The sequence below is a fragment of the Drosophila gunungcola genome, chromosome 3R, assembly GCF_025200985.1.
Source record: "Drosophila gunungcola strain Sukarami chromosome 3R, Dgunungcola_SK_2, whole genome shotgun sequence".
In the NCBI taxonomy this organism is placed as follows: Eukaryota; Metazoa; Arthropoda; class Insecta; order Diptera; family Drosophilidae; genus Drosophila; species Drosophila gunungcola.
Window position 1 is genome coordinate 16,231,998 of NC_069139.1, and position 12,699 is coordinate 16,244,696.

Below are 12,699 nucleotides of genomic sequence, written 5' to 3' on the forward strand. Positions count from 1 at the left end.
CGCAATGATGCAACAGCATTCAAGCTCAGCAAAAGAGCAGAGTCAACGTCTTCTCGTTCGATCTTCGATGGCTGGCGAGGTCTTGACTCGACTCCAGCCAGAGGCAGACAAAGACGGGCCCGCGGCATCGGATACTTTGTAATAATCCCTAACTAACAGTTGGAAACACTCGCAGCTCACAGCGCTAAAAAATCTCCATATGATGTGGCTTCGGGGGAACGAATGGCTTTCTGATGATGATGACGATGTTGAAGACAGTCTGTCAATGCAGTTTGCCCATTAGAGATGGCCTCGTGAGGGGAGGGTTGGAGGTTTTGGATTGGTTTAGAGGGGCTATAGGTCATAAAAGGGACATACACAATGTTTCAAAATGGCCACTTTTGGGCTGAATACACAATCATTTAAATGTATATTGAAAAAAAAATTTTAATTTCTTTGTATAAAGTGTAAAACTGCAGGGCTTTTGCCAGCATATAGAAAGATGTACCTTATCAATCACCATTTCAATAGCTTTTTAAACGCATATTTAGTGTTAGTCCTAACAAAGTGATTAATAAGATCTCCTTATTTTTTTTTACTAAAATAAATGCGTTTATTTCCCCTAATTAAGGTGTTACTGTTGAAAAATGTAGCCTTTCTCTACTACCAGTGTTAGGTGTTTATGATTTTATTAATTATTTTAATCTATTTACAAGCGCTTTCAGTTTTTCCTTCCCCATTTTCACGCAGCCATCGCCAGGGACAGCCGCACAGCACGTTTCTCTCCGAGTTGGCCTCGCTTATTGGCATTCGCCATTTCCCGCTGATTTCTGTTGTTTTTTCGCTGAAGCCATTGTCTTCGGCGTCGTTTGGAACTGTGAGCCACTTCCAGCTCGGATTCGGATTCGGATTGTGTTCGGATTCGTTTTGTTTTATTTCCACTATTTTGTTTTTCTTGTGCGGCGCGTCAGAAACTCGTGCATGGGGATCAATCTCTCCATTAGAGTCGTCATCGCTGTTTGAGCCCCTCTGGATCTGAGCTGCCTGTCGGTTATTGCATTGTAAAGACAGAAGGCAATGTAATGATGTTTGCGTCATGAGCGGCATTTCTAGCTCAAGAGTGTGGAGTATCTCCACATCTCTATATCCAAGTATCTTTGTATCTGCTGTCGTGCACTTGTAGAGCTCCGTTGCTCGTCGCCCGTCGCTCAATCGTCTCGCATTTCGCATTTTGCGGGCGAATATTGTGTAATATATGCATTGTTGCTGGCTTGCCAGGAATTGGGTAATCCATATGGCCAATATCAAGTATGTACCAGCACCTCAACTGAAAACGAAACCTCTTGACAAGAGAAATATATAAAACTCATCTGCACACATTGAGATGGATTGGCGCGGTACATTTGCATCTTTTGCATAGTTTATCAATTTAAGGTGCCATCGAGGCTAAAACCTTTTGATAAATTGCACGAAACGAAAGCAGTATTCAGCAGCGAGCAGTCGCTTTGTGTATCTGTATCTCTGAGATACATAAATATGAAACGAGGCAAATTCAACAATCAATCAGCAGAAGACGACACTCAATTCAAATGGCCAATTTGTTTACAAATAAATGTTTGACAATTTCCGAGGGGCTAACGAGGGGTAAACAGAATTACTAAAGGGAATATCAATAAAAAAGCAGATAAATAAACAAAACTTTACTTGTACTCCAATACAAAAATTAAACAAAAAATTCACATACTGACTTTGAAATCAATTTTATTTCAAACGTTTTAATTATTTCTAGAATATTTTTGCTGAATTAGATTTTCATGTGTATTAGACAAAGATTTTTATAAAAAAAGTTTAACATTTATTAAGTTGTGTTGCTCTTGTTTATATAGATCCGTTTCATGAAATAACTGCACATCTAGAGAAATTATCATATTTTGTTCGAGTGAATGTGCCTTCCAACTAAGCACGTGCGCCTACAATAAAATTTCGAAATTTATTGCCTGGTTACAGTAAAAGTACAGGATACCTTTTTGGCCACTTCAACCCCTCGGGCCTTCCGCACACCCACCCTTACACCAAGGCCCGGCTCCTTGACCCCGCGCCTGCTGCATGTGTGTGTTTTTGTATTAATGTTGCATGTTCATTCGGTTTGCGTGCAGGTCTTTCGACGCTTTTGCTCTGGATCATGCTGGTAGTAAATTACAGTGGCCGAGCCGCCGAACGAAAAGGAACCCCTAACCACAGTTGCAACCCTCGTGCCGAAGTAGCAAGCATTTGGACTGGTTTCCAGGACTCCTTTCCTTGCCTTTCCTTGCCAGATCCAGAGCCAGATCCTTTGCGCCCTGCCCCTAAAACGAGCCGCGCGACAGCTGATGGCGATGGTTTCCTCTTTCGGGCCCGCTTGGCAGTTGGTTTTATGGCCACCCAAAGGCCACTGAACCGCACCTTAAAAAAAGGCGCTAAAGCAAACTGTGGCCAAGTCGCAGTTTGATTAAAACTATACACAGAGCACACGGAGACAGATACACATGGCCGAAGTAATAAATGGCCATACATGGACACATGGGAGCAGCCGCCTTAGGTCTTCAAACTCGCTGCTTTTGTATTTTTCCGTTTTTTGCTTTTATACTCTAACACGGGGTTCTATAAAAATTCTAAGAAGTTTCGAATGTGAAATAGACAGCTACGCCTTTGTTAAGAGAGTAAATATGACCACCTTGACAATTTGTGTATGTTATCTAAACCACGGTCTTATACTGATTTGGGAATTATTAGAATAAATTTTAGTTCTTTGATACAACTTAAATATTTTCAAGAGACTTTCCATCTTATTACAACTACATATATTTTAAAGCACTTATACGTACTAGAGGTTACAATTAGTTTGTTAATTGTCTTTTGAAAACTTTGTTAGATATTGGAATGTTTAACCACCAAAAAAAGGACACAAGTGTATTCCCATAGTCGTTCCTAAAGCTGGCTTCCCTTTTCCCGTATTTTGTAATGTTTTTTGTTTTAATAGTCTTGGCTTGACCTCGTCACCGGTTCGCGTTTCGGCCCAGCGGCGCTCCCTTCCTGACCCGCTGCTTCCTCTTCCTGTCGCCCATCTGTTGTCTCGCCTTCTCAATCGCACTCCCTATACCAGTGCCTGGTCCCCTCTCCGTCTCTTTCTGGCCGAGTGTGCTGGGCGGCTGGTTTGTCATGTTTCATGTCGGAAGTGGAAATTATCCGCAGTGCACTTTGCCATTGCCATTGCCCTGGTGACTGACTGGTTTCCCTTTGGGACTCCCTTTTGGCCCTAGCATTTTGGTTTCGTTTCGTTTTCTTTACCCGCTATCGCAATCCCCAGGCAAGTCATTGACACACCTGTGGTGAGCATTATCAGGGGGCGGGACGAAAGGGCAGGAAAAGGTTAGGTTAGGTTCCAAGCAACCCAACCACCAGGTATCTCTTTCCGCGCCGTGGGACTCGCATTCTCTGGAGCGTTTTGAGCACTGGCAGGCGTTTTACCTCAATGTATTGCATTCCAAATGGAGGATTGAATAAATACTTTACACCTATAAAATATATAGCTTATGCACATGCCACCAGATCGTTAGATATATACCCAATGGGGTATACATTTATTAATATATATTAAATTATTAATTTAAAACCCGTCTTTAAAAAACCTTTGGAACATGTTTTTTTTCGTTTTATTTGAATGCCAATTAATTAGAATTTATGTGTTCCTCTTTTGGGTCGTTTTTTAGTTACAAGAAGTTTAATTTGTCTCTTATAACAAATAATTGGGATATATGCTACTAAATAATTATTAAGACATCTTTCTTGACGTTTAAAATTAATTGTTTTTAAATTTTATTTAAGTACAACTGTTATTTCACATATGGTCAAAGTATTTTCATTATTCACCCCTAGTAGCATTATTATTATTATTATTTTGTTATCAAGTAAACTTAACAAAAGCTTGGTTCAAAGGAAACTTTCCTTACAGCTGCCAATGAATTCTAGGTGCTTATCTGCCTTCTATTTTCATTTAACCTTTCATGCCCTCTGAAGTTCACACCAACCAGCTGAAAACAGTTTTGGAAAAAATAATTTCCCAGAACAGCTACTCCCCTGCTCAGAAACCGAAAACACAAAAGTTCAAATAACACTTCCGAAAACCATTTGCGATGTTGGCGATAATTGTTTGTAACTAGTTACAAACCAGACCCGCACACCGATTCTCAATACAGCAAATGACCCTTATGGGGCGAGCCTCATTACGACAGTTGGCCATTCGGCACGCATTCCACTCTTTTCAGGACCGAAGAACTTAATGATCATTTGATTCACTCAGTTTTTATGACGGTCTGAAAAAATTTCTGATCTTAAATTCAATTAGATTTTATTGATGATTGATTTCTGTTTGGGTAGGGGAAATCGAGAGCGGGGTCAGAGTTTTCCGCGAGATCTCCAGAGATCGTTCTCTCATTCTCTCGGAGAAAACGTGAGCTAATTGTCTTTAATTCAATTAGGACGGAGGCACACACACCAGCCCACACTTAACATCAATTGCGTTGACCTAACAAGGCCCCCCTTTCCTACGCCTCTGTTCTCTTAGCTGATTTCATCAGATACTCAAATTTATATCTTATATCTCATCGCCTGTTTCCCATACATGTACATTTTGTGGATTCGTTATAATATTTCCGCTCCCAAACTCAAATAACCACGCACACAGATAGGCAAACAATATTAGTTTATTGATATAGTTTCCTATAGCTTTCTCCCTCTGATTTGCTGTCTCATTGTCGAGCAAATGGAACAAATGAACAAAATATTCATGCAATTGCCGGCTCATGTTATCAGCCATAAGCACATATATACCTAGATATATATTGATATTTATATTTGTATACGATTTGGTCCTTACTTTTACCGATATTGTAAACAGACAGCGTTTGGCCATCACCAATCGATAGATAAGTTGAAATTGGCTTCGGCTTCGCTTCTCACTTCTCTGGAGACAGCTGACAACACTCAATAACACCCTAAAACACACTCCCTCCCAAATGCCGACTTCCCCCACAATAATCACCCCTCCAACCATCGATCAGTGCGACTTATTGCGGGGCTCGTTAGGCGACCCATGACGGATATTATTGGGAGGTCTGGGTCGCTGTTCTGGCATTCCGGGCTAGAATGAGAAAGAACTATACACGACCGCTTGCAAGTTTTATGCACTGTCAGAATAGGGAAAGGTTGTATTCACTATTCTGTTTTGTCTTTTAAGTAAAAAAAAATCAATGTAAGTTTTAAGCCAAAGGAGTACAGTTGCTTGCTTAACTTTAACGGCCTAACACAGAAAGCCACCTCTAATCCTCAGTTAACATTTTCTGATCATTATGTACAGTAATGGCTTTAAATTGTCACACTTTTATGATATTTCATTTTATTAATTTTATGATTATAATATTTTTTTTTTCAGATTTCAATGTGGCTTAAAAATGCAAATTAAAACCAGACTTTGAAAAATAATGTTCTTTGTAAACTTGAACTCGGGTAAATTGTGTTAGCAATTATGAAAAGCTTAGAATAAAATTGCCCTATAGTGAATTAATTGTTAAAAGTGGCATGTTCATGATCATATATTGTTTAAACTATTTTTGAGGTCCGACTGAGATCAAACACACGATTACTAATAGAAAATAAAGCTCAATATTAAAAAACCCCAAAACCAATCCTTTAAAGGTTTTGTATTTCTTTTAATTGTTAGCACTTTAATAAAAACTTAGATCGTAGTTTCAACCTCAGGGTTATAGAAATCTTTTTTTTTTTTGCTGTGCATGGGTATGACTTGCCCAAAGTTCGCTTTTCTCTCCCGCAAGCAAGCTATATTATGTTGTGTATCTTACTCTCCCATTGCTTTGGGTTTATTGTCTTAGTTGCCTTGCTCCGCTTCGCTTTGAGCAGCTGCTGGTGTTGTTGTGGCCGGTCGTCTATATAGACAGACCGGGAATTATATAAAGTCAACAGCGGTGGAGAAACAACAACAGCAACAACTACAATCTACAGTTCATTTTAATTGACATCGATAATTAAAAAACTATTTTGTATTTGACTTTTTTTCGCCGAGTTTCCTCTTTGAGCTGAGCTAAACAATTTTCAGTATCGCTCTCTCATGGTTGTGGTTGCTTTATGATCTATAACCTCTTTGCCTTTGTCTCAGATACTTGCTCTACTTTCCCAGGTTTTCATTGTTTCAGCTGCAATCACAGAAAGGTCGAGGTGTTGGCTACTTGAGGCTAAAACCAAGTCAAGGGCCAAGATACAAGTTTTGCCCCTACCCTACGTTCTCTATCTGCTTGCTCTCATAATTACTCAACAATTAATAAAGTTAACCACTTTCGTTGGTTGATATCTACCTCATTCAGCCGTCAAGTGCGAGGTTCTGATTACGAATCACGGAAAATATCTCTCTCATAAAAATAAAGAATGTTATAAAAAGAACGTGGAATGAGACTAAAGCGGTTCGCTTCTGACACAAATAATGTAATCGCTTATTGGTATATTGATAAAAAAAAAAAAAAACAAAAATACGGAAAGAAATAAGTACTATATAAGTGCTGTTACGACTCGGTAGGCAACGCCAAGAAGTTGGCTTTTGATAAGGAATTCTACCTATGCAGAAGCAGCCGGCGCTTGAAAGTTTAATTGAATATAATTGAAGGTAGTTTTGTGGTTCTGGGTTCAGATAGTAACAGAGCTTCTGTTTCAATTATTTTCTGTATTATTTATTAGGGAAAAATTCTTTGGAAATATTACTCTGGTGAATGGTTCAAGCAATTTCAAATGAGTCAGTTGAAATTGTATTGACTTTAAGCAAATTGAAAAGTCTATTCCCAGAAGTTTTACGTCACTCATATTTTCTTCTTTCCATGCGCAAGGCAAAAAAGTTATAACAAAAAAAATCTTAAACTTAAAACTATTTCCCATGAGTAATTCCTGGAAATAGTCGCCAGGCCCCAAGCTCAACTCAGATATGGATAACCCCTGATATAGGTATTTCTGTATGGGCACAGTTTTCCCATATATATATATTTTTTATCGTCACGTCGCAACTATAAAGCAGTTCCAGTTCTAGTTCCCATTTCGAAGTTCCCCCAGGGCAACTCAAGCGATAAGAGTTCTGTTCCCTAAGCATAATTTGTGGGTCAAGTACAGCGTGGTTTGCAGTGGAGCAAGAGTGGTGCAAACAATATTAGTATTCACCATTCTGATCGGCTTAGCTGTACCGCACTCTCGCAATTTTCGTTTCACTTTTATATATGTTTTTGTTTTGTGTTCCATTAAATCTGTTCAGATAGTTTTTTTCCAGTATAGATAGATTTCATTGATTTCCTATAGATTTTTATGGGGGTTTTAATAAAGCCTTTATAGATATTTATAAATTTTCTATGGCTTTGCCTAAAGTTTCGTATATTGCTGTTTCTGTGGACTTTTATAATTTCTTTCAAGCCAACTTTTTGGTCGCGCTATGGCTATTGAAATATTTTACCTTTTTGTAGTTATTATTTATTTATTTCCCTCTCGTTGCTTTCTGCTGCTGTTGCCTGTCACTTTTAACTGGTTTTTGTGCCGTGTCGTTGGTGTTGTTATAGTTGTTGGAGTTTTACTTTTCAGCTGCACTGTAATTGAAATTTTTTTAGCCGTTGTTGCTGTAGAGCATTTCAAATTGTTTTGCACCGCCCACTTTGAATTATTTTTTCGCGTTTGATATATAAACACTGGGGATTTTCACATATATATATATATATCGGTATTCATATATTGATTTATAGTTTTTCGCTTGTTCTGTTTAGTTTTGTAAATCAAATTTTTGTATCACAATTATTTTTGGGTTGTTTTTCTTTGTTTAATTTCTGAATATCCTCACTTTGATGATTCTGCGGGGGATTTATTAATTTCAAGGTAGTTAAATCATCAGTTGCGTAAACGACGGTGATTAGCACGTTGTATTGTCTTTTATGCAACATTAAAAGCAAACAACCACAAACACACACGAGGGCCGAGAGTTGAAAGTTCTTGCATATGCGGCGAGTGGGCCATAATCAAATAAACCTGTTGGCTAAGCCAAGAACGCAGCAGCCACACTAGCGGCAGCAGCTGATTTATGTTGCCGTGCTGGGAGATATATATACAAATATGTATATTTATAGAGCTAGCGTTTTGTGAACCGGTTTGCGCCTGGGATTCTTGGCCCGAGAGCCAAAAGTCTTGGACTCGGGCAACAATTGATACAATTTGCGGGATAATTTTCTGCTGGCGTTGCTGTTCTCTGATTTTCATGGCCGTTAGCGGGCGTGTGTGTGGGAAAGTACCGCCGCCAGCAACCGGACCTCCGGACTTCGGAGCCCCGGGGCACTTGCATAATGAGTGCAGCGGCCACGGCGCGGTAAGAACAGTGGAAGTCAACAACTTTCACACGCTTAAAAACCAAAACCGAAGCCAAAACCAAAATTAAAACCAAAGAGTGCGAGCCTAATGAGGGGAAAGGCAGCAGTGCGAGAGTTGAAAGGGTCAGCGGCACTAGTGGCTGGAACAAGCGGTAAAAACGGCACAGATTGGGATTTACACTGAAGAAAATCCCAAATTTTAAATCTTTTTTAAATGTTTCTTATAATAATTTAAATATTCATGAGTTCCTAGTTTTTACTTATGAGAATCTTTCAAAGTCTTCTTTAGCTCTCTTTTTAACGTTATATTTTGAATAAGTTTATAATTCCCAAAAAATTGTTCAAAAGTCTTTCTCATATACTTATGGTAAAAGTTAAATATTATAAAAATTATTGAGATCTTGGAATTCATATTATTAACATTGGGTAAAGCCCTCAGTTCATTTGATCTTTTAAACCTAATTTTTTCAATCATCTTTTAAAATTAAGCTCTATAGCTTTTCTCTTACATTTAGAACGATTTTAGACTGCTTGTTTTGAATTATTTTTATATATTTTCCCTGGTGTATTTGCTGACCAAGTCTAACTCGAGTCCGATTCCATGTCCGCATTGCTTCAGCGGAAATAATCGTAAAGTAAGGTACCACTGAGGGCACCAACAGACACATAAAGACAAAAGCCAGGTTCAGCTGGCCAAGAAGAGGAGAAAGAAGAAGAAGAAAAAGAAGCCGAAGCGGCTGGTGCTACCAAGAATATAGAAGAAGAATAAGAAGCACGGATAGAAGTATCAGGCGATGGGCATAAAATAAAAGTTAAGCGCAAAGCGGAATTGAAATGGATGGCTGGGCAAGAACTAGACTCTAGCCTCAACTCGCCCCGACTGTTGACTGTTGTCGACTGCTGTTTGAACTTGGCTAAAATAAATAAAGCCATACAACCTACCAACTGGGGACCAACTCCTGCTCCCCGCTCCTCCAGTTGGGTGTCAGAAAAGTTTTGTCGCTGGCAAAGTTAACATTTCGCACCCCAAATGAAAATGAAATAGTTTTCTTTCGCCCTCAACTTTACAGATATACTGCAGAAACTTATTCGCTTCCTTCTTTTTTGGTTGATGTATTAGATTCATAATTAAATTTGCTGCTAATTGTGCGGCGTTCTTAATGAAGACATAGAAGAATGGCCACCGCCAGACTGCAGTGCCTAGTTGTGAAGGCTCCAATTAAATGGATTTTCGGTCAGCCAACAAAATGGAGAAAATTCCTGTTGCCATAAAATTGGCACTTTGCAATTGCAGCACGCAATTTCAGTTCAAACAGGCAGCTAGATACCGTGGAAAAGGGGGAAATGTAGAGAGAGGAATGTCTAGCCCGTTGCCAAGGGCTTTGGATTTCAATTTGCGGTTGCAGCTGCATTTCCCTTCCCTCAGCTAAATGAAGAAAATATTTTGCGGTTCACTAGCAAGATTATGGCACAAGATTGCCAATTCCTTAGTAACTAACTAACTAGCTAAAGCTGCGGAGATCTGGCAGACCTGCAGTTGAAAAATTTCCATAGCTGAAAGAGCATCTTCGGTAGAACATTAAAGGGTGCGATGTCTAAACTATTGATAAATTTTACGGAAAACGATCTATTTTTTTAAAATATCCTTAAAGTATGTAAACGTCTCCATTGGGCTTTTTAACTAATTTCCAAGTCAATTAATTTGAGTTTCCATAAAATTGTCTGAAGTCCCATTTAATTTCTCTGATCTCCACTTAAGCTGTTCACTTCTTCATCATCCACCGACTCCTCAGATGTTCGTATCTAAATTTGCATAGCTTAATATGTATTTAAATATTTATTTTTCAATTTTTTATGTTCCTTATGAATTTGCTGGTTGTTTTTTTTTTCTTTTATTTATTATCTGCTTTGCATTTAACCCAAATAAATGGGCGAGCAAAAAAGTTCTGAGTTTCAGTTTGGTGCGACTCGAGTTTCACAACGTTTTTTGAGTCTTTTAGAACGTGATTCATTTGTGTCTGGTGGCTGAGTGAAAATGGCGCACCATGCACACTTTAATTTGTTAATAAACAATTAAACTACTCGCTTGGTTAGTGCAATTAAATGTTAAATTAAAGCCTGGCTTGTGAAATAGAGCCGTTTTGCGAAATGCACGAATTAAACACATTCACGAATAATTGCCCAGTGTTTCCGCTTTTTTAGTTTGCGATATAGTTTTTTGATTTATGCGAATAGTTTCTAGTGGCGAGATAGGCCAAATATGTGTGCTTGTGGTTGCAGCTTTATCGCTTGACTGGCGGCGGGGATTGTTTATTTTGATTTACACTATTTCAAGTTTCGACCGATGGTGTTGTTGTACTTATACTGGTAGTAGTTACAGTTATTGCAGTTTGTTTATTTATTCGGCTACTGTGCTATTATTATTTTTCGGCCAGTTTGAGAGTTCCGCACGAGACGAGCAGCTAACTGCGTTCCTGACATTAGACTGAAAATATTAAACTGAAACGAAACCGAAGCCCCGATCCAAACCCAAATCGCTTAACTTAAAAAACGCTGCGAGCGTCGGCAGCGTTCGGCTGGCGCTCGGCATTCGCTCGGCTGCGACGTCGACTGCGACGCCGGCAGCACCAACACCGACTGGTTGCTGGGCCATAGTGCCTCTCTCTTTCTCGTGCACCCACCCCCCTTCCGACCCAATGCCTCTCTTCCCCTCTCCCTCTCTCTTAGCGGTACAATTTTCGGAGCGCCATTCGGCATTTTCCTCACATTTGTTTTGCTTTTGCGGTTCGCTTGTGGCCCCCCGAAAACAAAGAGAGTGACAAAAGAGAACCCATAGTGGATCCTAAGAGCACAGCCCCAGTGGACTCCATCTAGCTAAGAGATTGCCATTTAGTAGGGTTCTATTTCTGTTATTTTAGGTACCGCTAGCAGGCAAATGGGTCCGCACCTGAAAACGAGGGTGGAATTGGGGGTGTCCACTTCAAACATGAAAGCGAAATGTCCTGAGACCCTACAAAAACTGGAAATACCCAGGTGCACAGAAGAAAATAAATGTGTAAACACGTGAGAGGCAGCATTTTATAAGTCACAACTCCAAAAACCTTCTAAAAATATGAGTTATAAAATGGGATGCACTATATTATTATTAACACAACATTTTTAGAATAATAGAATACTACTTTATTACTTACAAGATATAAAACCGATCAGGTCGAATAGCAATTCAAAATCTATTTTAATTTTATTAAGATAAAATCAAACTGGTACATATAAATCAGTGTTAATATAAAAATTTAAATTGACTGTGATTAAATTTATTTGTTGCCGTCATAGAACATTACTATATTATTTGATATACAGTTTATATCAATAATTTCGTGCAGTGCACAACAATGCTCATAGAAAAATCGGCACACTGACAATAAATCACGTGCGGCTTCCCCTCAGGTGAATGACGGTGTGTGTGTCAGCTACTTTTCCAATCAAAAAGCAAAAGTCTCGTTAGGGTTACTATTCGGGGAGTTTGCAGTGTGTCATAGAAATGGTTAACAAATCATTTGCCATTTTTAGAAATCTACTTGACTCGCACACCAGGCTTACGATAGGCGGAAGGGGGCTTTGGGGATGAAGATTATGTAAGAAGCAAGAAAACTCACTCGCTCGCTAACTAACCTCCCATCATCCTCCTCCTCGTCCCTCGAGGAATGTGCCACGAATGTGTGGCAAACTGGATCGCCACAGACTGCAGCGGGAAAATTCGGTACGGAAAAGCGGGGAGGGGTTGGGGTACAGAGTCTGGGAGTGTCGCCTAGACAGGCTTGCGGTTGAAATTTCCCGACCAGAGCCATGAACAACACTTAAAACTTCATTCGTTTTATCCCCGCATCCCATCCCCTACTACCACTATTTTTTCTCACTCCCACTTTTTCCCAGAGAGTTTCGGTTTTATCTCTTTGCTCCTGGTGTATTTTCATTTTTCCTGCCGCTGTGCAACTCTGAAACTTGCAGTTTTTCGTTCGTTTGGATAGGGGATACGAGGTGGAGTGTGGATTTGGGGATGGGGAGGGCTGTTCATGCCAACGTCCATTAATTGACCAGCTCAAAAGTGCTCGCTGAATGCTTGACCTAAGGTCTTAGCCAAATGCTTTCTAGCCATCAATACACAATGAGAGCTTTTCCAAACTAAATAAAATCAAAAGTATAAATGCTGTTAAGTTTCACCAAACCAATTGATTGAATTGGCTTATTTCGATAATTTTATAGCGAAGCTTTAGCCACCCAA

General features: G+C 39.4%; 1 protein-coding gene across 1 annotated transcript in view; it reads left to right on the forward strand.

Annotated features, from left to right (window-relative positions):
- The first annotated feature begins 700 nt into the window (after positions 1-700).
- The window catches only part of LOC128266755 (uncharacterized), an 83,200-nt gene continuing 71,201 nt past the window's right edge, over positions 701-12,699 (forward strand). The window contains exon 1 of the transcript XR_008269079.1: positions 701-1,623. The gene's annotated coding sequence lies outside the window, so the exon portion shown is untranslated. The remainder of the gene's footprint in view (positions 1,624-12,699) is intronic.